Genomic DNA, 6,000 nt, shown 5'->3' with positions numbered 1-6,000 from the left:
TCATAGCACTGAGTGTTTCTTCACTTAGAAAGGAAATGGGAGGTCGGTGGTATTGTTTTTATTTATAATATATATTTCTATCATTTCCTCCAGGGAGCACAAGGTGATCCATGTGGTTCTCTTAAAGCTATTTTTAAAGCATGAAAAAGAAACAAAGAAAGAACAATATATAGGTCAACATCAAATATCAAGCATTTTTTAACTTGAAAATTAAAATAAAGAAAACAAAGAAAAGAAAAAGACTTCCGATTCTCTGTCTAGCAGCTTTAAAAACATATGGAAAACTCTTACTCTAGAATAATACCCAACCCTTCTACTTTCCATTAACCTAGATATCATGAGTACATTTTCTTTTATGCCTCTGCATATGTCAATTTAAGAAGGATGTTGACAAGCTGGAAGCTGTGCAAAGGAGACTGACCATGATGATCAAGGGTCTCAAAACCAAGCCTTATGAGGAACGGTTGGAGGAGCTGGGTATGTTTAGCCTGGAAAAGAGGAGACTGAGAGGAGATATGATAGCCATCTTCAAATATCTCAAGGGTTGCCACACGGAAGGTAGAGCAAGCATGTTGTCTCCTGCTCTGGAGGTTAGGGCTTGAACCAATGGCTTCAAGTGACAAGAAAGGAGATTCTGACTAAAAATCAGGAAGAACTTTCTGACAGTAAGAGCAGTTCAACAGTGGAATGATCTCCCTTGGGAGGTTGTGGACCTTTCTTTCTTGTGGGGTTTTAAGCAGAGGTTGGATGGCCATCTTTTCATGGATGCTTTAGCTGGAATTCCTGCATTGCAGGGGGTTGGTCTAGATGACCATTGAGGTCCAACTCTACAATTCTGTGATTCTATGAATACCAGTTGCTGGGAATCAGAAGTCTCTTCCTTTAAATTCCTGGGAGTTTACCTTAGTGAAGACCTCACTTGGAAAAACAATATAACTCAGGTGGTTAGGTAGGCCCAACAGAGATTCCATTTCCTCAGGGTCTTGTGAAATAACAATGTTAAACAACAATTGATGGCCTCCTTCTACCGGTCCACAATACAGCGGTACCTTGGGTTACATACAATTCAGGTTACATACGCTTCAGGTTACAGACTCCGCTAACCCAGAAATAGCACCTCGGGTTAAGAACTTTGCTTCAGGATGCGAACAGAAATCATGTGGCGGTGGCGGCAGCGGGAGGCCCCATTAGCTAAAGTGGTATCTCAGGTTAAGAACAGTGTCAGGTTAAGAACGGACCTCCAGAAATAATTAAGTTCTTAACCTGCAGTACTACTGTACACAGGTTGTACATTGACAATAAAGGTATTTGTTACGTATTGGGTTTAACAAATTTTATGTTACAAGGCGCATTCTAACCAATCGTTTAAGTGTTGGTAGATGAACGTTCTAATGGTAAGTAAGCACATGCACTTTCAGTTGTCAACAGTCAGTTCGTTGCTTGGGTTGATTATTGTGTTGTCCAGTCAGTTTGGTTCTTGTGTTCCTATGAGTGAGCTGTTGTCACTGACAAATGTTGAATAAACTTAGTTGAGGAACTTATACTGCCTTGGGCTTCTGACTTTTTCCGAATATTTAACAGTATTATTATTATTATTATTATTATTCAGTGGGGAGAGTTCTGTTGCCCTTCTGGCCCTGCTTCCCATAGGCCTCTGGGTGGCCTCTGTAAAAAACAGAATGCTGGACTAGATGGGCCATTGGCCTGATCCAGCAGAGCTCTTCTCATGTTCTTATGTATGTATGTAGCACCAGGAAGGATGCTGTTTCCTTTAGTTCAGCTCCATAAATAGAGAAAAACAGTTCTCGGACCAGTTGTATTCATAATTTCTTAATGACATGAAGAAGTGATGCATCCTTTGAGCCTTCAGAAATAGTTAAGAGCTTCCAATTTTGCATTGGAGGCTTTTATTCCTATTAATGCAAACTGTTTGCCTTTATATGTTTATGTCAACCTATCACTGGCATAATTGCACATCAAAACTGCTGGTGACATGTCTGTCAGCGTTGTCCCATATTCTGTAAGTGTAAGGAGTGAAATACTGTGGAGTTAGGCTGTTTTGAGCCAAATGACTTCAATGGGATTTAAGCCTTAGCTATCAGTGGCCGTAAGCCGTTCAGTGATCAGCCACTAGATGTAGAAGTTGCACTTTGGAGCTGCGCGTGTGCATGCTTGTCTCTTGAAAAAATGTTTGTGTGCAAGTTTAGGTTTATCTAGAACTCTCATTGTTTCCATGGCAAACTAGGATAAAAGTAAATCAGTAACATCCACATACGTAAACACTGCTTCTTCTGCATGCTCCAGGGACAAAAAATTTATCTTTTATTAGTGATATATTTTGCTTTTCTTGGCTGATTCCATACTTCTGCTCATATGGTGAATTTCTGGAAGCTTATGAATGCTTCCAGTTTGGGATGGAAGCTGGACTTTTCTCAATCTATTTTTATCAGAATCTGCCTTACGCCAGATCAGAAGATTTGTCCATTTCGCCCACTGCCTGGTACTGCTCTCCAAGCTTAGATCTTTCTCATCACCTGCTACTCGGTCCTTTTAACTAGAGATGCCAGGGATTAAAGTTAGGACTTTAAGCATGCAAGCCATGTCCTCTGGTCTCTACCCATTACCATCATAGATGCTGATGCTAGGAGCATCTAATATGGCACACAGTTCTATTTGATCAGAACTGAACATAGGAAGTTGCCTTGTGTCAGCACACTAGAGCCCTGTCTACACTATACATTTAAAGCAGTTTCATTCCACTTTAAAGAAGCATGTCTTCTGTCAAAGAATCGTGAGAACTGTAGTTGGTTAATGGTGCCAATCGTTGCTATGAGAACCCCATTCCCTTCACGGAACTTCAGTTCTTAAAAGTGGTTTAACCACCAATCATTTCCCCCCTGGAATTCTGGGAACTGTAGCTCTTGTGAAAGGAATAGGGGTCCCCAAACAAGCTACACAATGACAAACCTAGACAGCATCTTAAAAAGCAGAGACATCACCTTGCCAACAAAGGTCTGTATAGTTCAAGCTATGGTTTTCCCAGTAGTGATGTATGGAAGTGAGAGCTGGACCATAAAGAAGGCTGATCGCCGAAGAATTGATGCTTTTGAATTATGGTGCTGGAGGAGACTCTTGAGAGTCCCATGGACTGCAAGAAGATCAAACCTATCCATTCTGAAGGAAATCAGCCCTGAGTGCTCACTGGAAGGACAGATCCTGAAACTGAGGCTCCAATACTTTGGCCACCTCATGAAAAGAGAAGACTCCCTGGAAAAGACCCTGATGTTGGGAAAGATGGAGGGCACAAGGAGAAGGGGACGACAGAGGACGAGATGGTTGGACAGTGTTCTCAAAGCTACCAGCATGAGTTTGACCAAACTGCGGGAGGCAGTGGAAGACAGGAGTGCCTGGCGTGCTCTGGTCCATGGGGTCATGCAGAGTCGGACACGACTAAACAACAACAACAACGAGCTACAGTTCCCTGGATTCTTTGTGAGGGTGCTGCAGTGACTATTTAAAGTGGTATGATACAGCTTCAAAAGAATAGTGTGGATGGGGCGCAGGTCCGCAAGCATGACGACAGCTTGACTGCATTGGACTGCATTTTCTAAGCTTTGGTTTTGAGCTGAACTGGACCGCAGATTAATGCCCAAGAGTATTACGCAGCAAAATGACTTGAAATTATATATATATCACTGGTGGGGACCAATTGTTTCTTTTAATGGAATGCTGGTCTAGTCCCAAGCTTGTGGTTTTACCACTGGCACTCTGGAAAGCTACACAGCTTTTATGAGAACTCCTAAGCGATGCCTAATTTCTTTTCTTTTGCAAGAAGTTCTCCAAACGGCTCCCAAAAGAAACGAAGGGAAAACGTGGATCTCGGCTAGAACCAAGTGCTTGACTGGAGCAATTCATTTTGCTAAAAGGCAAGTGGGAGCTGTTCTCGGCTTGAGTGTAGTGGAGGGAAAATAACTATTTACTCTTTGGTGTGCAGTTCTATTGATTTCATTTTCTTTTTCTTGGGTTTAATAGATATATGAAACAGGTTATCAGAGGGTTTGTATGCGGTTCTCCAAGCTGTTCATAAATTGTAGTTAGTGAAAGTTGTTCATACATCATTCTTTAATATGTAGTGGAATAAAGTGGAATAAAGCTTGATTTCTCTTTGCGCCTTTTATTGCCTTGCAAGGCCTATGCTTAATTATAGCCATAATAAAATTTAGCAGTGTAAAAGTGAGCAATATAAAAGGAACACAACAGTTTATTCTTTGTTATGACTACGAAGTATCCGAGGGGTTTCCTTCTGATTCTCTTACTCAGTCGAAAGAAGGGACAGGGAGGAAGATGAAGTATCTGGAACTAGTTTAGAACTTGTGGTTTTTAGAGGACTTGACCAAACTTTCGTTAAACTGCCCTACAGCTACTTTGTGTCCTTGAAGGTAAAATCTCTCCCTTGCCTTGCTACATGTTCTTATGAATGCTATAGTACTTGGTTTTTTTAATGAAATAATAATTAATAAGACCTAATTCCTGTCTTTGGTGCTGGAGGAGACTCTTGAGAGTCCCATGGACTGCAAGACGATCAAACCTATCCATTCTGAAGGAAATCAGCCCTGAGTGCTCACTGGAAGGACAGATCCTGAAACTGAGGCTCCAATACTTTGGCCACCTCATGAGAAGAGAAGACTCCCTGGAAAAGACCCTGATGTTGGGAAAGATGGAGGGCACAAGGAGAAGGGGACGACAGAGGATGAGATGGTTGGACAGTGTTCTTGAAGCTACCAGCATGAGTTTGACGAAACTGCGGGAGGCAGTGGAAGACAGGAGTGCCTGGTGTGCTCTGGTCCATGGGGTCACGAAGAGTCGGACACGACTAAACGACTATACAACAAATTCCTGTCTTACCATAGTGATGTGAATGTTGCTTCTACATGGCAGCTCTGTTGTTTTATTCTGGTGCATGAGAGATTCACGCATCTCATGCGGTCTTCCTTGCTGCATGTTTGTTTGTTTATTGTTGTTTTAGTGACATGCTATTACTCCCATACCAATGTGTGGAGTGTAGGAACTGGGCCTTAGACAAGGAATTGCTTCACTTGACCAGATTATAGCTCCATTGTGCCACCAACTGTACCAACGTGGCAATTTTGGGTAGCTCACAAATAAGGCATGAGAGAGAAGGATATCTCTTCTTCCTAGCGATCTAAATGTATCATTCTTGCCCCCAGCATCCAGGTGCCATTTCTTTTGGATGTTGCGTTTAACCTTAATATTTCTAGGCTTAAAATGAAGAGGCCTCCCCTGCTCAGGAAACAAAACAGAAGCACCTTAATGAGGAAATTGGTTTATAAGAGGGACACGCTAAGAAAGTGACCCCATTGCCACAGTAGGGGAATTAGTGGTGACCACCACAAGATGCAACAGGTGAGTGGATGCGATTCTTAATCCCTGTTCAGTACTATGCAATATTCCAGCCACACAGAAATTATTTGCATGCATTTCTCACATTTCTCCGTCCTTCATCCTGGCACGCAAGTGGTATTATCAGAGCTGAAGGACACATTCACACCGGGCAAAAGCACTTGAGCAGGGTGCCTGTGACTGGTATGGCCAGGGAAGGAGAAAGGAAGGCTGTGTTCAATCTCCAGGCCTGAGATTCCTCAGCCCTGCTCTACTGCCTCAGACCAAGGTCTTCAACATCAATAGCTGCCTGGCACTTTAGTTGAACAGGAGACGGGAGGGATTGAATCTGCAACTTTCTGTACAAGAAAACATGCTTTCTAATCCACAGTCCCTTCCCATGGTTCCTTCCACACACTTCTCTTGATAATGGATCATAGTTGGCACCACAGGGGGGGGGGGGAATGTCCCCTGCAAACAAGGACCCCCCCCCCAGTTGCTGAACTCCTGCTGTTAACATATGTTCTTTCAGAGATCTTAGCATGTGGGACACAATTCTTCCACCTAGAATTATACCTTTCTGTGCCCCCTCCTGATTTT

The sequence above is a fragment of the Podarcis melisellensis genome, assembly GCF_964234715.1.
Source record: "Podarcis melisellensis genome assembly, chromosome: 7".
Classification (NCBI taxonomy): Eukaryota; Metazoa; Chordata; class Lepidosauria; order Squamata; family Lacertidae; genus Podarcis; species Podarcis melisellensis.
The sequence above is the reverse complement of the archived record's forward strand: the minus strand, read 5'-3'. Positions refer to the sequence as shown.